At 47.3% G+C, this 21,524-nt stretch overlaps 1 protein-coding gene across 5 annotated transcripts in view; it reads right to left on the reverse strand.

Moving 5' to 3' along the window:
• CARD11 (caspase recruitment domain family member 11) overlaps positions 1-21,524 on the reverse strand; it is a 112,435-nt gene that overhangs the window by 49,086 nt on the left and 41,825 nt on the right. The window contains exon 1 of one of the 5 annotated variants that reach the window (XM_087417490.1): positions 9,573-9,591. The exons of the other annotated variants lie outside the window; for them this stretch is intronic. The gene's annotated coding sequence lies outside the window, so the exon portion shown is untranslated. Of the gene's footprint in view, positions 1-9,572; positions 9,592-21,524 lie in introns of those variants that run through there. 5 annotated transcript variants of the gene reach the window in all.

The raw sequence follows: 21,524 nt of genomic DNA on the forward strand, positions 1-21,524 counted from the left end.
CCCTTGCAGCTAGAGGTGGTCGTGTGACACAATTCTGGCCAGTGAGATGTAAGTGGAAGTTTCTGGGTGAGACATCTAGAAGGTTCTTTAGAGGGGGGCAGAATCAGGTGAGGAGAACCTTTTATTTGCCCCTGTCTTCCTACCCGGAATGTGGATGCAATGATCTGAAGCAGAGCCGCTATCTTGTGAGCATGAAGACAAAGGCCACACTCTAAGTGTGGCTGCATAGGATGCTACAAGCACTTTGGGTCCAAGCTAACCTTTGAGCTCATTGTCCATGAGAAGAATAAAATCCCTAGTAAGTATAAAACTCTGATTTTGTTTCTATTACTTGCAGCTGAAAACCATCCTAACAGATACATGTGACAAATAAGATCTAAGCCTTCTGTGAAAGTCATACTGGTCCCAGCCACAGACTTCTGAGCCCTACAATCTGAGCAACGGCCTTAGTTGTCTATTTGTTCCTGTTCCTTTTTTTCTAGATAGAAAACCAGAGTAAGCAAGCGATCAATAAAGACTAAGTACTGCCCACGAACAGACAGGAACAAATGGTGTGACTCTAAGGGGTTAGCAATGCCACGAGGAGACAAGGCATGGCCAGGAAACGGTAGCCAACAGACTACCATGGTCCATGTGATTGGCCATTTCTGGCTTACAACGCACAGGCAGGACGATTTATCTCACCCACCCACTACAGTCCTGCCTCAAATCCTGAGCCATGGCCCCCACTTTCCAGTCAATCTCTAGTTTCTTCTCCAGCCTCTAGCATACCCACTGGCATCCATCTCTTCTCTATTTAGCCCTCATTATTCCACACGCACCCACCCTCCCCCCATCTCACGTTACAGCCAAGCTTCTCAGCCCTCAGCCCAGGGAACTGCCCACCACCCCCTGGCATCTCCTCAGGCACCAGCCTACCTATAATATTTGTACCTGAAACTCCTCAAGATGCCCCATCCATCTACTTTCAGGTGACCCTGGCAAAAGGCCAACGGTTTCTGTGGAATAAAAACGTCTCGACTTGTATCTTTTAGGAAAGGCAGAAGCATCCATAGGAAATGAGGATCTGGGAGCAGGGGTTGAGGCATGTTTACTGACCCCGGAGACCAAGGGCACGGCGAACATTAACCCCTTCCCCCTCCCCAGGCCTGCCACACGTCCAAACTTATTCCCCGGTGGCTTCCGACTGGTACCGAAGGAAAGAATTTTGGAAGGGCACACACCTCTTGCATTACCAAAGGATGTTGATTCCCACCCCCCGCCTGCAGTTCTCATTCTTCTACCACCGCTGCAGAGAAGCTTTCGAAAAGAGCACAATCAGGAATGACAGATCTAAATTGTCCTGAAATGCGTATCAATTTATCACATTGGCTCTTTACGAGCATTTGCTCCATCTGGATTTCAGAGCTGTGCACACAGCAAACTGACAGCTCTGAGGGTCTCCGGGAGCCATGGCTGGACCACTGTGCCAAGCCCAAGAGTGAGGTCACCCTCTCGGACACCCTCTCTGTCTCCGGGGGACAGCCCTGGCCTTGACGATAATGAAATATGTTCTCTCCTTCAGTCGCCTTCGGAGCCTGGTCAACAGATCCGCCTTTGCCACAGGGCACTGTATGTTGCGGGGCCACCAGCTGATTCCAATTCAAGAGCCCTCTGTGCTTCATAGCCTTAGCTTCACGTGTGGGCCCGATGAAATTCTTTTTCACGGGCATGTTCTTCAATGTCCTGGCTACCGTTTCATTATTTGGGCTGGGGATAACTTGGAGAGTCCACAGTTCCTCTTAGAATTCTTCATGTCAGTCTTGAGACTTGGTTTGCAGCTGCGCTTTCCAGCATGTGGTAGGTTGTCAATAAATGTTTGCTGAATCGAATGCTCTAATGACCTAAGGTTTTATGATGAAAATATTCCATTGTCACAGAACTGTATTCAGTCATCAGTCAACCAAGAAGCGAGCGATATGGTCAGCCCAGGCTGGCGGCTCTGTGAAGCCTTGTCCGACCCCTCCGAGGGGTGCGCCAATTCCCTCCTTCCTGACTCCAGGATGCTGTGCACGGACCAACTTTCTTGTGTTTTTCTCTGTTTTGCCATTACCCATTTCCAGGTCTGCTGTGAATTCCTTGAGAGGAGGACTTGTGTCGCACTCGTTTGTGAATCAGAGCGCACTGCCCGGCACGCGGCGAGCTCTCCACACATCTGCCCAGGGAGTGAACAAGTCTCCTTCCAGAGTCAGCCTGGAGACATGGGGTTTCTCCCATGCAAAAGCAACCCCAAAGTGGGACACAGAGCATGCATTTTGGTGCACGAATCACAGAGAAGTTAAATCCCAGCACAGGAGGATGGGAGGGAACCAGGAGTTACCTTTTGATTTGGGGTCTTGGGGAGGCAGTCTGGAAGGGTCGAAATTGGACATGGGAAAGGCACTGCCCTAAACTCGAGCATGAACAAGCAGAATCCTGCTCTTGGGAGCCTTTGGGGCTGGCGTGTGAGTGTGTAGGGTGAGCCCAGAGGCCCTGAGTATCTTCTAAGTGAAAAGGTTGGGCCCTTGCATTTCAAAGAAAAGGTCACCGGTGTCATCAAATAAGAGCCCCACTTGGAGAGCAGCCAAGAACAGGAACTGGAAAGTTCTGTGAGAGCCACATTCAAACTTAAATCTTTCTCCTTTACCTTCTCCTCACCTCGCCTGGTTAGTACTGGAATCCCATTGGAGCGTGAGACAAGGTTAAAATGGAAGCCCAGGCGGGGGCCGATGCCTTCAGATGTCCACTGGGAGGCTGTCTGCAAAGTTTGGTAATGAGGATACTTCAGAGTAGACTTGAAGCAGCAGAGTGGGAACCCCACTCATTCATTCATTCATCCATTCATTCACTCACTTGAATCAACAAGCATTACTAGCTGTGGAAGACAGAAGAGTAAGAAAAAGGAAGAAGCTGACTATGAGAAGGTTCAGGAGAAAAAAAAGACAAGGACAAGTGAGGATAAGCCCCAAGGAATGAATTTAGAGATGTTCAGAGCAGAGCAAAGGCGGCGGGGAAAGAGAAACTTGAAGATTCATGGGAAAAAGAGAGAAGAGGCGAGAAAGATGGGAGTGGTGACTGGTGAAAAAGAGAGAAGAAGGCGAAGGAAGCCTGGATGACAGCCCGGCCCGGCCCAGATTTTGGAGGTAAGCGTAGGCTCAGAGAATGCAAATCAGAGGCACAGCTCAGCGATTCACCAGGGGACTGCAGAGCGGGTCAGTGGGTTACCACCTGCAGCTCAGATGAAGTTATCTCCAGGGCCCAGAGCTGGTCCTGCAGCATCGTGCGCATCCTTTGAGGCCTCAGCAGCGAGCTGCACACAGAACCAGCACTGGTCTCGCCCCTTCTGCATTTATGAGATGCACTGAAAACGCACTTAGAACCAATGCAGCCCTCGGTTTAAAACACATTTCCAGTTGTGGTCCGTCTATTTTACGAAATATCATGGGAACGGGTAAATGCGGTGATGCTTCTCAACACATTTCCATGTGTTTGAAAATACCTCTGCCAATGATTTCAATCAACTAGAAGGTTAGTATCCAGAAAAATGCAATTTCAGGTTTTCTTATACGGGAACAGGATGGTGGTGCTGAGGGGTGGGGTGATTCTGCCTCCAGCATTCTAATTCTCCCATCACCATCCAAAAATAAACACCAACAAATGAAACCAGGGCGGCCACCTCAGCTGCAGCAGGGAAGCCCCGAGGAGGAGGAGGAGGCGCGAGGCTCTGGCTCTCCTGGGGCCTCGCAGGCCCCGCCGGCTCCTCTTTCTCGAAAGGCCTTCGGGTCTGGTTGAAAAGCTGATGTGGGAGGCAGCAGACCTGGGTTTTATGTAGATCTCAGACTTCCTTATTTTACCCCAAGATGTTCAAGGCTCGAGGTCAGAACTCTGCTTCCTCATACAGCAGTTCACTGGGCAGATTTCCAAGCAGCAGAGGAAAGAGGGAACTGGTTTGAGGGCCGGGTGAGAGCAACTTGGTGAAGATGGGTAGCCTCTGGAGACTCCTGCTGTTGTAGACTGAGAGAGTTGGATGGCTGGGGTTCCATGTGCAGGGCACCCCCACACAAGAAGATGTCGCTCCTGCCCTAAATGTTGTGAAGTTACATCATTTCCCCCAAAAACCATGGCGTCCGTGGGGGAAGGATGGCAGGAATTCTACTCTACTCAAACAAAAAGAGAGTCAAACCAAAAAAACCTTTGCACAAACAGATAAAACTGACAGCTTCCCTTCATGTTCTAGTGGAAAGTCTATGGTTCTGAAGGGAGAGAGTCCTGGGTTTGAACTCCAGTCTTATCTTTTGCTGCTGTGTGGCTTCCGGCACATTGCTTAACCTCTCTGAGCCCCCTTCTAGTGCTCTGTAAAATTGGACAAGCAGCACTTGCATCTTAGGGTTGCTGCATTGCACATGGTAGGCACTTAATCAATATCACGTAGTCCACCCCTTCAGATGCCAGCGGCAAACTCTAGATGGAAAAAAGTCTCTCCCTAGGAGTCCTGTATAATTACCTCCACACCAAGCAGAATTTAGAGTAAAACTTAAAAGATTTGTCCTCAACCCTTTTGTCTGGGCTTCCCATCTGCAACTCACCCACCGGGCTGTGTTAGCATCTCTTTATGTCTACCACGTTGCTTATGATCCTCTGGGCAGGGACCCATCTCATATTTCCTTGTACGCCCTGTGGCCCAGCAAGTTTCTTACACAAGTAGGCGTTTAATATTTACAAAGTGATTGATTTCCAATGGATAAGTGCTGGCTCTCTTTCCTCATATTTCCTCCCTTCAGCAGAGAAGACCTCTGTCTCCATGTGTGTGGTGAGGGTTTTCACCCTGACAGCCTGCTGATGGGCTCATATGTCCTTCATTTGTACCCAGCCTGTTTGCTGCGCCTGCAAATTCAGGTCTGGGCACCAATCTATCTGGCACTCTCGATCAGCCATGGATTAGAAGTCTAGAAGAGACGTCCCTCCAACTTCTGACCTGCAGGGACAGGGCCATCTTGTCACAAACTGTCTTAACTGGGTGAAATGCAAAAAAGCCAGCTGGTCCTCCATCCTGTCGGGGAGAACTCTTCATTTGCTGGTGCTCCCAAACATCGCGTCAGTGTTATGGCAGCAATTGGTTTTTGCAGTGTGCTCCGCCCCTGGGGCACCAGCAGAATCTGAAGGACCTTCTGCGTCATCAAGGAGAGCCCATACTAGCCACTGGCGTGCTGGAGTTCAGTTTGGTTTGTGGGATGCTAGTCCTCTGAAAATTGATAACACAACCGCAGCCAGCATTTTTGGGAGTAAGCCTAACACGTCACTCCCTCACCGTGCAAGGTAACGGGAAGTTTACGGTAACTTCTTCACCAGCTGACCTTGGGAAGACACACTCCTGGACAAGCAAGGCCCGGTGCCTTCTGTGCTGTGGGTGTCTGATACGCAGCGGGCACTCCTTCAATATCAGAGAAGGGGACAGAATGACTCAGGAACAAAACCCGCAACAGACGGCGAGGGCCGAGGCAGGCAGAGTCTCAGAAAGGATTGCTGTAGTGCAGAAAAGCTGCAAGAACCACCCCCTGCAAATTCTGTGTGGTCCCCTGCGCAGGTCGTCCGCTACCTAACCCAGGATTGCTCTAGACTGCCGCCCTGCTTCCCGGGAGAAAAGGGACAATCGAGGGGCCAGCGACGGAAAACTGCAGGACACAACAGTGATTTTTAGCTTTTAACTGGGCAGGAAAATAAGAAAGGTGTCTGTTTCTTCAGCAGCTCTGCCTGTCCAGGAAAGGCCTCCTGGGCAAGCTACGAACAGCAACCACGACGTCTCCCAATCCCAAAGTAAGACTGATGGCCCACTTTGTGGAGGTTCCAGATACCTGATTTGTTCCATTTTCCCCTCCTCTGTGTGTCTTGGGGCGACGTCACCACTTACTGGAGACGTTTTTAGAGAATAAAGAGTGATGCCTACACCGGCGGTCCTATTACTGCTATTGTTATAACAATGAGCATTTGCATGCGAGATTAGGTGGGCAGAGAGCTGAAATTTAAACCACTCTGATTTTCTCTCCTGAAATGCTCTGCCAAAGAGACGGCAAGGGAGTATGTTAGTTAAAACGCATTAATTGAGCATCCACTATGTTGGGAGCAAAATAGGTTTGTGCGTCCAATTAAACGTTAGGCTCTGAGAGGGCGAGAGAGAGGAGGAGGAAGAGTGGGCCTCAGAAAGAGTCTCCTTCCTCATAACTAACTACAAAATCAACAGCTTTCTCATGGAATGGGGCCCCCTCCTTTGCCACCCCCTCAGCCCCACATTTCAATTAGCTCTGTGTTATTCTTGTCCCCCATTACTTGAACTAATCAAGGGCTGGCTGTAATTAATTGCTATAATGCACCCAGGAGCAGAGCCAAACGGCAGCTTGGGAAGGCTGGCCATGGCTGCTCCTCTCTCCAATGCCCCCCTTGAAGGGGCCGCTCAGAGGTCAGGCTCCACGAGAAGACAGAGCTGCCCTGTGGCGTGGATGAGGGCCATGCACAGAGACCCCCGTGGGTTGCATCTGGCATCTTTGCTGCATCATGGCGGCGAGCAAGATTCCCACTTCTCCCACTTCCCCTGCCCAGTTCTCCTCCCCTGTCCTGGAGGCTGTGAGCCCTCAACGCCAGTGATCCTTAAAATCAAGACATCTTATCCATACAACGGAATACCATTCAGCCGTAAAAGGGAACAGAGTCCTGATCCATGCTACAACATGGATGAGCCTTGAAAACATTATACTGAGTGAAAGAAGCCAGACACAAAAGGCCACATATTGCACAGTTCCATTTACATGAAATGTGCAGAACAGGAAATCCATACGGACAGAAAGCAGATTGGTGGTGGCCAGGGGCTGGGGGGTGAGGAGGATGGAAGGGGTGACTGCTGATGGGTAAGGGGTTTTATCTGGGGGCGACAAAAATGCTTTGGAAGTAGACAGAGGTGGTGGTTGCATGACATTGTGAATGTGCTAAACACCACTGAATTGCCCACTTTAAAATGATGCATTTTATGTTATGCAAATTTCACCTCAATCAGTAGACTAAAATAAAATAAAAACAGCTACAATTTCTTGAGCGCATGTGAGGTGCCGGTTCTGGAACCAACACTAACTGCTTAGACAGCCCTGCCGGGAAGGCATCAGCAACTCTGACGAAGAAATAAGAAAATCGAGGGCTGAGGAGGGGACATCACGGGTGAGGGGAATCGGGGTGAGGCTGGATCTGAGCCCCACGAGGCCGGTGCACACGCTCTGCGCTGTGGCACTCCAGTGGCTTTTCAAACCCGAGGTTCTGGCAGACGCGCGAATCCGGAGAGTGACTTTTGCGAGCTGCTGCGTCAAGGAAAAGACGAGAGAGAAGCAGAGCAGCAGAGGTAGGTGAGGGAAGGGTTAGAAGAGAGAATGAGACAAAGAAAAGGGAACCAGAACTAGCAGTCTTATTTAGTACCTGCAGGTGCACAGCCACAAAAAGGAAAGAGAAATGAAGCGAGACACAGTCAAGAGAGGAGGGATGGTGGAGGCGGGGTGGGGTGAGCACAGGCGCGGGAGTGGAAAGGGAAAGCCGAGCCTGGCCAGGAAGGGCTGGTTCTGTCTTGGCATCCGTGTGTCGGTCACACCCCTGCTCCCGAGAGCTCCCCAGACAGTACACAACTTGCACGTGAACTTGAGTAATTTCCCGCAGGCTGGCTCACCTGTTTTAAAGCCATGAGAGACCCTGAAACGTAAAAACACTGAGACTCACATTTTCCACATATCTGTGCGAGATAAGGGGAGTCAGGGAGAGAATGTCGCAAAACATCTCAAAATACACTGATTTTCCTTCTCAGGAGGGAGAGCTGTGTAGTGCACCCCTCTTGTAATGATCTATTGTGTAAAAGTGTCTTTAAATGAATTTGTCGGGGTTGGAGGCTGGTGGGCGTTTCTTTTCACTTTCTCTACCACCAGGCACCAGCAAATCCGAGATTGCGTTTTTCCAATGTTTTACCCTTCCTGCACGGTTGCGACGGAAATACTTGACAGAGTCTCTGAAAAGTAACAGTGACAGGGATTTGGGAATATTTACGTCAGAGATAATCTCTAGCTTCTTGCTGTCTAAGTGAAAGCTTATAAATCAGATGTAAACCGGACAGCCTTTTTCTTTTTTTTGCATGTGCCAAATGATACAATCACCAGTAATTACATAAGGCACCCATCAAAACTGCACCCAGACATTGCAGATCAGTATGGACTCGCAGTTGTTAGGAGCAAGTTTCGTTAGCAGTGGAGTGGGGGTACCCCGGCTGTTTGTATGATCATTGATCTCTTCTTTCCTGTGCGCAAGGGGCTCTGAGTGGGTCCGTAGGAAGCCAGGCTTGAAGGCTGGCTGCCCAGCGTTACACAAGCGTGTTGCAAGCCAGGCGGGGCTTCATCCGGCAGGTGGTGAAATTTCTGCATCGAGGGATGTTACCCACTGCGTGACTTTGAGGCACCATAAATTTAATACTCTGTTTCTCATTTTAGAGGACACCTCTAAGACCTTGCTGACTTCTTCAAACCAGTGACGTCAGTTTGCCCCTCTAAAAGTAGACTACAGTCTCCAGGAAGCAAAAGATCCCCAGGGGCTGCAATAGTTTCTTCAATCCTGCAGGACTTCATGGATTCCTGAAGCATCTCATTCAGATGCCTCCAAGAGATGCTGGGGGCGGGGACTTCCCCTTGGGGGCCCTGGGCCTTCTGCCTCCTTGGCGAGCCATTCATCCCACACTGTGCCCTTTCTCCCTGGATTCTGGATCAAAGGTCTTTGGTTGGTTCGACTTGGTTCACCTATCCAATGTCTCTTTCTCATTCCATTTTGCTTGTGGGCAGGGGCTGGGCCGTGACTTAGCTGTCGAACAACCTTAAGCAACAGGCTCATTTCTTCGCATATGTAATCTTATAAACTTCCGAGGAACTGACCAAAAGGTGATCCCTGGAGAAGGGCGGGAATCCCAGAGAGGGCAGGGTTGCAGGGCTGTGAGCTTCAGACAAAGGCAAGGGCCTGGGCTTCTGGAAACGTACACTGCACACACTGCCTCTCCACCCAGTTGGCGCCATGGGCATCTCACTCCTTCAACAAGAACACATTCTGTGCACTCACCCCCACTCCTCAGCCCTTTGCACTGTCCTCCATCAAAAGAAAGTTAGAAAAAACCAGCACGTAGAAACAGGAGCCTTCTGTCCAGATCGATCATCAGGCATTTATCGACAGCCTTCTCTGAGCTCAAGTCCACGCTCTGTGCAATCAAAGCTACCGTATAAAACAGTTGGCCCGGCACCAGCTGCTGAGAGTCCACTGTGTTGTTTAAGAAATTAAGAAATGAAAAGGAACACGCATGAAGCCATCAGAGCACATATACGGACGAGACCAAGAGGGAGCGGTGAGGGGGGAAGCGGGGGTCACACAGGAGCCCCCAGACCGGCTGCAGAAGATTCTCCCTGAACAAGGATGGGAGTTCACTAGCTTGGCACACGCGTGCCAATGCATTTGCCTCAGAGTAAAAGGACCAGCCAGTTGGAAAATATACTCACGTGTTGGCAAACTAGCTCTGCCCTGGGTCTGGCCGGGGGTCTCTCCGAGGTCCTCTCATTCCCTCTCCTCCAGCAAATGCATTGCCTGCCAGGCCCCAGAAAATGCTGATGCTGCAGGGCACAGTGGCCTCCCCCGGAAGCCCACATGACACCCCACTCAGAGGCCGCTGCTATTTTTAGCAGGGGCAGAGGTGGGGGCTGCGGTGGGCTGCCATACTTCCCTTTTTATTTTTGTTCTGAGCAGAGTCTGTGGGTGACTTTCCATGGAGGGGGGAGGATGAGAGAAGAGGAGGAGACTGTGCTCTCTCTGGCGGGGGGTGCGCTGCAGAGAACCGGGGGCGTGTCTGCCACTGGGGGGCAGCAAGCATGGGTGGGGGCCAGGAGGGGAGGGAGGAAGGGGCAGAAGCCGGGCATCACCCCAGCTCGGCCCTTCCTGCTGGCCCCTGCCGCTGTGCCCAACCTCAACCAGGAGACCACGGTCCCCTGACTTTGAACTGCACTGAGGAGGAAGGCTGGCCAGCAGGAAGTGTGGGGCCTAGAACTTTCCAGGGAAGATGATTCCGCAAGCCTCCCAGCTGCCCAGAGCCAAACGCACCATCAGACTCTTTTCTCCTCCCCACATCTCAGACTCCCCTTGTTGGCTGCCACCACCCAGCATCCACCTTGGATAACTGACCCAGCTCCGCTCTAACAACCGTGTCTTCTCTTTGCTTCTCCAGCTGGGCCTTACACTGCGGGCTGCAGCAGAGCTCTGATCACGCCCTTCCCCTGGGAGGCCCTGCGGTATAGACGCCTGGAGGTGGACGGGCTAGCACGACACTTGGGGAGAGAAGGAGACTTGTGGGTGGGTGGATGGAAGTGATGCATGAAAGTCGCCTGTCTGAGCATCTGCATCGTAGGCGATCCAGAAAGATTAGCCCGGACCCCTTTCCTGGAAGCCTGCAACATCCCCTCCATTCCTACAAGCTGGACACAAGTTTCTCACCAATGCTTCCCGGCCGCACACCACAGAGCCCAAATCTACCATTTCAGCCTCATCCCTCTCTTTTTCCCAACCCATATCCATTGCGAGGAACTTACTGTTCCCTTTCCTTTTTAAAAAATATTGCAGTATGATCAGTAAGCTGCATGCATCTTAAGTACACAGTTTCATGAGTTCTGAAAAGAAGACACCCACATAACCAAGACCCAGATCCAGAAATGGAGCATGGCCATCACCCTAGAAAGTTCCTTCATGGCCCTTTCCATCCTATCCCCTCACCCCCAGAGGCAACCACTATTGTGATTTCTATCAATTTTGCCTTTTCTTGAACCTCAGAAAGATGAACAGCACAGTAAGCTCTCTTTAGGGGCAGGCCTGCTCCGCTCAGCACTCTAAAGTGCATCCATTTGCAGGGTTAACAGCTTGTTCCTTTTTGTTCCATTGATATATGTCCCAGTTTGTTTATCCGTCCACCTGTTGAAGGACATTCGGGTTGTTTCCCAAATTTATTTATTGAGACATTCTTGGACAAATCTTCATGTGGGCACAGGTTGTCAGTTCTTTTGAGTAAACACCTAGGAAAGGACTGCTGGTCACAGGGTAGGAGTATGCTTAACTCTGTAAGAAACAGCTGCACTGTCTTCCACAGTGGCCCCAGCATCTGCCCTCTGCCAGTAGGGAGAAGGGCTCCAGTCTCTCTGCAGCCTTGGTGACAGCGGGCGTAGGTTTTGTGATTTCAGGCCTTCCACTCGCCGAGTAGTGACACCAGCCCTTACTTTGCACACCCCACGCGTCCCCGCCTCATGTCTGGCTCCTGCCTTCCCCTCCACCCCGACCTCTCATCCTTTCATGCCTTCTCACATATACTGGGTTGAACGGCATCCCCCAAATCCCATGTCCACCTGGAACTTCAGAATGTGACATTATGTGGAAATAGGGTCTTTGCAGAGGTACTAAGCCAAGATGAGGTCTTCCCGGATTAGGGTGGGCCCTAAGTCCAATGACAGACACAGAGGAAAGATGGCCACGTGACAACAGATGCAGAGATGCAGGATGCGGCCACAAGCCAAGGCACGCTGGGAGCCCCCTGAGCTGGAAGAGGCAGGAAGGACCCTTCTCTAGAGCCTCTGGAGGAAGCATGGGCTTGTCTTGATTTCAGACTTCTGGCCTCCACAACTGTCAGAGAATCAATTTCTTTTGCTTTAAACCATCCAATTTATGGTGATTTGTTACAGCAGCTCAGGAAATGGACACACCTGGCAACATCTCCATCGGTGTCTCCCAGTCAAACTCCTATCCAGCCTCCAGGCCTTTCCTCATCAATGCTTCCTCCTACATGAGGCCTTCCCTGACTGCCCTCACTTCAGGTGTTCTCCTCCTCCCTGGGCACCTCCAGACAAGACCCAGGCAGGGCTGAGGGCAGCATGTGGCAGCCACCACTGACCGGCTGGGTGACCTTGGGCAAGATGTGGACCTGTTTCAGTGAGGGGCTAGCAGAAAACAGATGTTGTAAAGCCGGGTCTGGGAGAGTTTAATGAAGGGACAGTCTACAAAGGTGTGGCAGGGAGCCAACAGGAATAGTGAGTGCAGTCCCTGGGGGCTGCAGCCTCAGGAGCTCTCCCCAGACTGCAGGGAAGGAGGGAGGGAGAGAGGGAGCACTGCAGCCTGCAGAGATTCATCCTATGGAGACAGCTGCCAGACAGGAGGAGCCCAGCCTCCGCGAGAGAGGCATGGCCACCCCACGGCCACCCCCAGGGGACTAAATGCCCGACCTCTGTCCTCCCTTTGCACTCCCATCAGCCAAACCCAAGCAGAAGCCAAAGGTCAGGGAGCCCATGGATGGGGCTTAATCAGGTCAGCCTCTGGGCTCAGCAGGGGGGGTGGCTCTGCAGGGCAGGAGGTCTTCTGGCACATCCTCTGAGTCTCAGATCTCTCCTCTGTCTCATGGGGACAACGACAGTGCCAACCTCGCAGGGCAGTGTAAGGATGAAGAGCTGACGCTTGGAAGACGTGAGCCCAGTGCCCGCATGCAGTGAATGCTCGGGGAGCTCTGCTCAGCACAACAGCCTCCTTCTTGAGGACCAGAAGTTTTCTGCGTCTCCTGGTCATTCTCTCATGTTCTAGGTGCTTACAGCATAATCGATGGCTTGAACTGAAATGAGCAGGAAGAAGGTAGCCCCCCTCTCTAAGGGGAGGAGCTTTAGGAGAATCTCTCAGGAAACGCTCGATCTTTATTCTTCCTTGTTCTCGGCCTCTGATTCTGAAAGCCGCCCCCACAGGAACGCCATGGGAGGGAAGCCCTGGTGGACTGCAACTCTTTTAGTTCTCCCATCAGTCCCATGTGGTAGCTGCCTTCATTACCGGGAAACCGAGGCTCAGAGAAGTTGTAGGATTTGCCCAGGCCACACAGTGTCTTAGTCCACTTGGGCTGCTACAACAAAATACCTCAGACTGGATGGCTTAAACAACAGACATTTATTTCTCACAGTTCTAGAGTCTGGAAAGTCCAAGATCAAGGTGCCGGCAGATTTGGTGTCTGGTGAGAGAACTCTTCCTGGCTCATAGATGGCACCTTCTCGCTGGGGCCTCACATGGCCTGTCCTCGGTGTGTACTCAAGGAGAGAGAGAGAGTCTGGTGTCTCTTCCTCTTTTTCTAAGATCACTAATCCCATCATGCAGATCCACACTCATGGCCTCATCTAACCCTAATACCTCTCAAAAGCTCCACCTCCAAATACCATCCCATTGGGCTCAGGGCTTCAACACAGGAATTCCGGGGGGCACAAACGTTCAGCCCACAACACATGGTAGTACTCGCTACGTCCCCACAAGGTCAGGGCCTCCCTCGTTACCTGCTCTGCTGCGGGCACCACTGGGATGTTGTCAACTGAGTGACAGCTCCCTGAGCGAATCAGTGGAAGGGAAGTAGAGCACGAAGATTCAATCTCATATGGTCAGAGCACCAGGTAATGGAATTTCAGAGTTGGGAGGGGTCTTTAGTGCCACTTTAGCCACTCACACCACTATTTCACAGTTAGTGAATGGAAGTACCCAGAGGTAAAATGAATGATTCGATGAATTAAACTATCCACGAATGGCCCAGTGCCTGCTATGTGCAGAGTCAGCGGGGCCCTTTGGATGCATGCTCTCCTGTTGTTTTCACTAGTGCTGCTCTGTGGAATAGGTCCCTTTGCCCCCCATGTTGCAGAAGACGGTCTCAAGGTGGAGGCATTGAATGCTGGGCCCTGGATCCCCACAGGAACAGGGACTGATCTCACATCTCTTCACACCGATCTTTCCATCATCCCTTCCACTTTTCTCTTCTTCCCATGCAGAAAGCTGACCCTTCTGAGCTCAGATAGGAGAGACAGCAATTATGACATCAGGAAGCTTAAACTCACCAAAACAAGCTAAGGGAAGCTTCCCAGTCAGGAGATTTCAGGACAAAGGATGTCCAACCATGTTCAAGGGTGGGGCCAGATGCCCGTGAAGTCCCTTCTGACTCTCTGGGATTCTAAAACACTCCCTGTCAGAGAGGTCAAACACAGATGGTAGAATTTTCCATGACCGGGTGAGGCGAGTCCCACTGGGCCTGTCAAGGGCACACCACAAGGGATGCCAGCATCGAAGGGCAGAAGGAGCCAAATTCTCACGGGCAGCCGCCAAGAAGAGGGGTCACTTGAGGCCACGGAGGAAAGGGTGCCCGAGAGCCCTAGGAGAAGGCAGCAGTAACTAGTCACACGTGAAAGGCAGTGGCACGCGAGGGCTTCCTGCACACACCCGGTGAGGTGAGTCTGAGCTTGTGGGTGAAGAATGATTTTTCTAATATGGCAAGAAGAAAAAAGAACACAAAACAGCCAGCTCTGCAATAAACCAGCTCACGAGAGCCTGGCGACCCTGGAGATGAAGCGCACCCGACTTGGACCAGCAGCTTTGGTGTCGGAGCCCCAAGCCCCGGCCCTTCCAAACCCCAAGGAGCCCAGGGAGGCGCACCTTGTCTCGATGATTCTCCCAGAGTGGACCCACGTCTGTCCTGCCAAGGCCCCGGGACCTGTCCAGGACCAGCCCGCCCAATGACTCAGGATTCAAACTCCTCCCGGCATGGTTTTATTTACCTCTGCCTTGAACCCGTAGTTCTAAACAGTGCAGGCCCCTGACTGCTGACTCAGCCGCTGGAGCCAAAACTCATAAAATCCTATCTCAAAAAGGTCCAGTGATTTTATTTTCTGATCATAAATATGAAATTTAATTAGCAGCTTGCTGCTAATGAAGTCACCGTGGAAAGCAGCCTGGAGACGCAAAGAGGGGAAGAGAACAGCCCGCATAAAACAGAACTGACTGGCTGCCCGGCTAACTCTTGATGGGGCCCTGCCAAGCCTGGGGAGCAGAGGGGCAGCCTCCCGCCTGGAAGAAAGAGGGGGCTGCGCACTCAGGCGGGAAATCGGATGTGGGTTCTGGCTCAGATGTCCCCTCCTTGGGTCGGTGGGAAGTTGCTGGGCACTCTGACCGGTCAGAGGCTCGGCTCTGACTTCTCTCTAAAACTCCATTCTTCATGGCAGGAGGGAGGGGCCAGGAGGAATACGGAGTCTGCTCTTTAAAGAAGCTGAAGGAAAAGCCACTAGAGCGTAGAAAGAGCCCAGTTACTCTGCTTGACGCTGGACATCAGTGGGCAAACAATGTGGTGGTATTTACACTGCATGAAACACACAAAACCCAACACCCACTCTGTTCCTCCAACTGCCTCTGGCCTCAGTTTCTCCATAGAATAGGAATCTATAAATAGTTTATCCATAAAATAGGAATAATGATGCCCACAGCTGGCAGAATATTAGTGATGATTAAAAGCACCTCTAAAGGATGGGCCTGGAATATAGTAGATGCTGAATAAATGGGAACTTTCATTATCCTCCTCCTTGTGTGAGCTCATTAGTTCAATCCAAAGTCCAGAGCTCACTAGGATCTGAAGTCCTATTGGGAAGAAATGGACTATCCCAAGCGTTCTCCAAGAAGCTTAAGTTAAAACATGATTGTTAATGTCCTAAACATGATGGGGAGAAAAACCCAGTCCATATGGTTGGTGGTGAACTAACGCTAACATCAACCAAAGTGAGTTCTGCATCAGTGTCTGAAATCCAAGAGTGTGCGGATGGTGTGAGGATGTGTCCTTTACATGTGCAGAGGTCATGGCTATGCACACACCCTGTGTGTGTACACTGGAGCAGGTGCACAGACTCCTCACACATGAATACCTGTCAGATGTGAGAGAGAGCCATGCTCCCCCCGGGGGTCTGCAGCAGCAAACTTTAGACTTAGTCTGTAGTCAAGGCACACGAAATTACACTCTAGAAAAAAGTTTATGGCAGAAGGTAAGAGGGTTTTTAAGAGTTGTTTTCTTGCTTGCCTTTTTTTTTTTTTAATTGAAGCATATTGCCATTCTGCTGGCATTTGGCTTCCTGAACAAGCAGGAGCAGCACTGTTTTGGCTCCTTGTGCCTCTGCAGGGAATTCTCCTAGGGTCTTGGCTGAGATTTCTGGGATGCTGGAGCCTGACCCCCCTCAGGTGTAACTGTCAGCCCCAACAGGTGCAGCAGCTTCAAGGGTTAAATGTCACAGGTAAACTATGTTTGTGTAAATCAAACCCTTTCTCTCCATTTACTGGGTTTAGTGCAGTGGCCTCTCCTGTGCCACAGTGTCAGCTGATTCCCCACGTGAGGAACTGCCCTGTGCAAACCCTGGCTCACAGACTCAAGTTCCTCATGGATGAGACTGCTGTTTGCGGGCCCACAGCATCCGCTCACCTGGAGCTTCTCGGACCTGCAGCATTTCAGGCCTCACTTCAGACCTTCTGAATCAGAGCTTGCATTTTAACAAGCTCTCTGAGTGGTTTGCACACACCGAGATGCACTGCTCTACCTCACTCCTCACTGTTGGCAGAGACACGGGTTGCTGACTTACCTGTTCACTCCCCTCCTAAGTCTTCTAGAATCTTGGTTTGACACACGTGCTAGTGTCTCCTGGCTCACACCTTGCCTGGTCTTTGATGGCGTTTCTGACTTCCTATTTTGGCTCTACAGACTCAAGATTCTTTGGGGTAACCGAGCCCGAGGTTGGACCAGGTCTTCATACTTCACCCCAGAGTAGCCTCACTTTGTTTTGGCCTCGCTAGGGGGCTCCAGATGCTAGGACATGCTGCGACACTTCAGTGGTACATGAACTTCATTCCTAACTGACAACTCAGGACTTGGGGCTCTGCTGCCCATCACCTACCTCTGCTTCAAACAGTCATCTTCCAATCTCTTAAATTGGTTAAGGAAGAACACTGCTGGCTTGTAGCCAGTCTTTTTGTAAAGTGAAGGCTTCTACTAAGTAAGGATTAAGTCTCACAATTATTTCTTATAAAAATCCAATAGTTCATACAACAAGGTTTTAGGGGGTACTTGAAGTCTTATTTGGGGACAGGATGCCCAATGAATCCTACTTACAATAAATCCCACTTCATTGCCAGTCTTTTATAATACCCTCTCGTCTGGCCTGGTGAGTTCAGATCAATCATGAGCTGTGTATAAAGCAACACGTTACAAATAACAGTGAAAATATTAAACAATTATAAAATGGGGCAAAATATTTGAAGCAATTGTTGGTAGACAATGAGCAACAGAAGGCTCACGACTGACCCTGATGGAAGGTAAATTAATGAGGTAAGCCTCAGAATCACTCTGGCCTTTTGCCTGGATGCACTTTACATACCACGGGCAGAGAGGTGGAACTCAAACAGAGCACAGCAGCCTCACTGAACAGAGGAGACAGAGATCAGAGTTCAGGGCTGCTCAGGTCTGCAATTTGGGAGGCAGGAAACGAAGAGGAGGGAACTACACAGAGAGAGACAGTGTTTGGCTAAGTACTGAACTACACACACAAGCAGGACTCCATGAGCTTGGAGTGCTGAACTTGGAGCAGGACTCCAACTTCTGAGATGTTGGAGTTCCAACTAGCCAGACTGGAGAGACCTCACTGAGTTCCCTGGGAATTCAGAGGCCTAGAAAGTCCACACCTGAGGAGTGGGGCTACTCTGACTCCAGAATAAAGACTAATCTAGATGTACCTAAAAAACTTAAAAAGTTTCAGAAGAATCAAGCCTAGTCATACATGAATTAATTATTTGCCAGATCAAAACTTATCATAATGCACAGACAACAAAATCTAGAAACTTGGCATCCACCATGATCAGAATTCAATAAAAATTCTTACTAGACATGTGCATAAGCTGACAAATTTGACTTATAGCTAGGATAAAAACCAAGTTAATAGGAACAGACCCAGAAATTACAGAAATGTTGGAATTTGCACACAAGGACTTTAAAACATCTATTATAAATACGTCAAAGATTTAAAGAAAACATGAACATAATAAGGAAAAGATATGAAACAAGCAATGACTAAATGGAAATTCTAGACCTAAAAATTAGAATATTAGGATAATATTGTTGTCTAACATTCATATAATTACAGAAGAAGAGAATAAAGAGCAATAGTGGAAGTGGAATTAATTTAAAAATTTTTCAAAATTTGATAAAAAATATCACCCAACAGATCCAAGAAACTCAATGAACTCCAAGCAAAATAATCGCAAAACCACACATAGGCATATCTCAATCAAACTGTTGAAAATTAAATATAATAAGAAAAATTTTAAAGCAGACAAGGAAAAAAGATACATTACACACAATGGAATAGTGATAACAACGACTTTGCATTCTTCATAAGAAACAATGCGAGGAAGAAGACAATAGAACTACATCTTTAAAGTGCCGAAACAAAAGTCACCTTGGAATTCTATATCCAGTGAAATATCTTTCAAAAATAAGATGAAATAAAGGCTCTTTGATAAACAAAAAGCTGAAAAAATTCATCACCAGCAGACCTCCAGTATGAGGAATATTAAAGGATATTCTTCAGACTGAAGAAAAATGATACCAGATGGAAACTCAGATCTGCATGAAGGACTGAAAAGTGCCAAAAATGGTAGATAGGTCAGTAAGTATAAAATATTTTTTCATTTATAATTTCTTTAAAAGATAATTTATAGCTTAAAGCAAAAATAACAACAATCTATTGTGCAGTTTATAACATATGTAGAAACAAAATATATGCCAATAATAACACAAGGGATGAGGGGGCTAAGTGAAAGTATACTACTGTAAGTCTTTACACTGTGTGAAGTGATATAATATTAATAAAAGGTAGGCTGTGGTAAGTTAAACATGCATTTTATAAACCATAGAGCAACCACACACATATGCAAATAGAACAAGACCCAGGCTAACAAGTCAACAGAGGAGATAAAATGAAAAACCAAAAAAGACCACCATTAATCCAAAGAAAGGCAGGAAAGAAGAAAAAATGAAAAAAGAACAGATGCCTCAAAAAGAAAACAAACACTTAGATGGTAAATGTAAAAGGATTAAACACTTCAATTAAAAGACAGAAATTAGAGTGGATTAAAAAATTATTAAACTATATGCTGTTTATAAAAGATACACTTTAAATATAAAGACACAGATAAGGCGAAAGTAAAAACATGGAAACACTATTCATAAAAAGTGGAATCTAATATTAAGATTAGAAAAGTAGACTTCAGGAAAAGGAGACTTACCAGAGATAAAGAGTGACATTTTATAATGATTATGGAGTCAATGCATCAAGAAGATACAATAATCCTCAATGCATATGCCCCTAATTATAAAGCTTCAACACATATGAGGCAAAAACTGATAAAATTGAAAAGAGGATTAGCCAAATTCACAATTATAGTTGTAGATTTCCACACTCCTCTCTCAGTAATTGTTAGAACAAGTAGATAAAAATCAAGGATATAGAAGATTTGAACAACACCATCAACCAACTTTACCTAATGGACATTTACAAAACACTACAGCTAACAACTGCAGAATACATGTTCTTTTCAAGTGTACATGGAACATTCACCAAGACCTTATGTTGGGCCATAAAACAAGACTTAATAACTTTGAAAAGATTAAAATTATACAAATTATGTTCTCTAACACAGGGAATTAAATTAGAAATTCATAATTGAATAGTACCTGAAAATTTCTAGATATTTTGAAATTAAATGACACAGTCCTAAATAACCCATTGATCAAAGAAGAAACCAAAAGGAAAATTTGAAAATATTTTGAATTGAATATAAATTAAAACAAAATATCACCCATTTACATTTATGACAAAAAAAATAAAATACCTAGGAATAAATTTAACCAAGGAGGTGAAAGACCTACACACTGAAAACTTAAGACATTATTGAAAGAAATTGAAGACATAAAGAAATAGAAAGATACTCTGTGCTCATGGATTGGAAGAACAAACAGTTAAAATATCCTATTTTACCTAATGCCCTATATTACTTAAAGCAATCTACAGATTGCAATCTACAGAATGCAATCTCAATCCAGAATCCCAATGACATTTTTCACAGAAATAGAACAAAGAATCCTAAAATTTCTATGGAACAAAAGGCCCCAAATAGCCAAAGCCATCCCGAAAAAAAAGAACAAAGCTGCAGGTATCACATTTCCTGATTTCAAAATATACTACAAAGCTATAGTAATCAAAACAGCATCTTTTTGAATATCATGTTTCCTTGGGCAAGGGAAACAAAAGAAAAAATAAACAAATGGGACTACATCAAACTAAAAAGCTTCTGCATGGTAAAGGAAACCATCAACAAAATGAAAAGACAACCCACCAACTGGGAGAAAATATTTTCAAATCATATATCTGACAAGGGGTTAATATCCAAAATATATACATAACTCATACAACTCAACAACAAAAAAACAAACCAAAAAAACCCAAAACCAACAACTCAATCAAAAAATGGGCAGAAGATATGCATAGACATTTTTCCAAAGATATACAGATGGCCAACAGGCACATGAAAAGATGTTCAATGTCACTAATTATTAGAGAAATGCAAATCAAAACTACAATGAGATATCACCTCACACCCATCAGAATAGCTACTATTAAAAAGACAAGAAATATCAAGTGTTGGAGAGGATGTGGAGAAAAAGGAACTCTTGTACACTGCTGGTGGGAATGTAAATTGGTGTAGCGACTATGGAAAACAGTATGGAGATTTCTCAAAAAATGAAAAATAGAAACATCACATGATCCAGCTATTCCACTTCTGGTATTTATCCAAAGAACATGAAAACATTAATTCAAAAAGATACATGCACCCCTATGTTCACTGCAGCATTATTCACAATAGCCAAGACTTGGAAGCAACCTAAGTGCTCATCAACAGATGAATGGACAAAGAAGATGTGGTATATATACACAATGGAATACTACTCGGCCATAAAAAAGATGAAATCATGCCATTTGTGACAACCTGGATGGACCCTGAGGGTATTATGCTAAACGAAATAAGTCAGATAGAGAAAGACAAACACTGTATGATTTCACTCATATGTGGAAGATAAACAAACGAACGAACACATAGATACAGAGAATAGATTGGTGTTTACCAGACGGAAGGGGGTCAGGGGAGGGCGAAAGCGGTAAAGGGCCACATATGTATGGCAATGGATGGAAACTAGACTTGGTGGTGAACACGATGCAGTCTATACAGAAGCTGAAATATAATGATGTACACCTGAAATTTATATGTTATAAACCAATGTGACCTCAATAAAATAAAAATAAATAAACTTTTTAACTAAAAAAAAACAAGTCAAAATACCAAAATCTGTGGCATGCAGCTAAAGCAACGATTAGAGGGAAATTTATAATTTTAAATGCTTATATTAGAACAGAAGAATGATTTAAAATTAATGATCTAAGTTTCTACATTAAGAAGCCAGAAAAGCAAAAGTAAGTAGAGAAAAGTAGAGCATAAAGAGTGGAAAACTCTTTGAAGTGGAAAAATCAATGAAATCTAAAGCTAGT

This window comes from Ceratotherium simum, chromosome 26 (assembly GCF_057802395.1).
Source record: "Ceratotherium simum simum isolate JZ-2026a chromosome 26, ASM5780239v1, whole genome shotgun sequence".
NCBI classification, from domain to species: domain Eukaryota; kingdom Metazoa; phylum Chordata; class Mammalia; order Perissodactyla; family Rhinocerotidae; genus Ceratotherium; species Ceratotherium simum.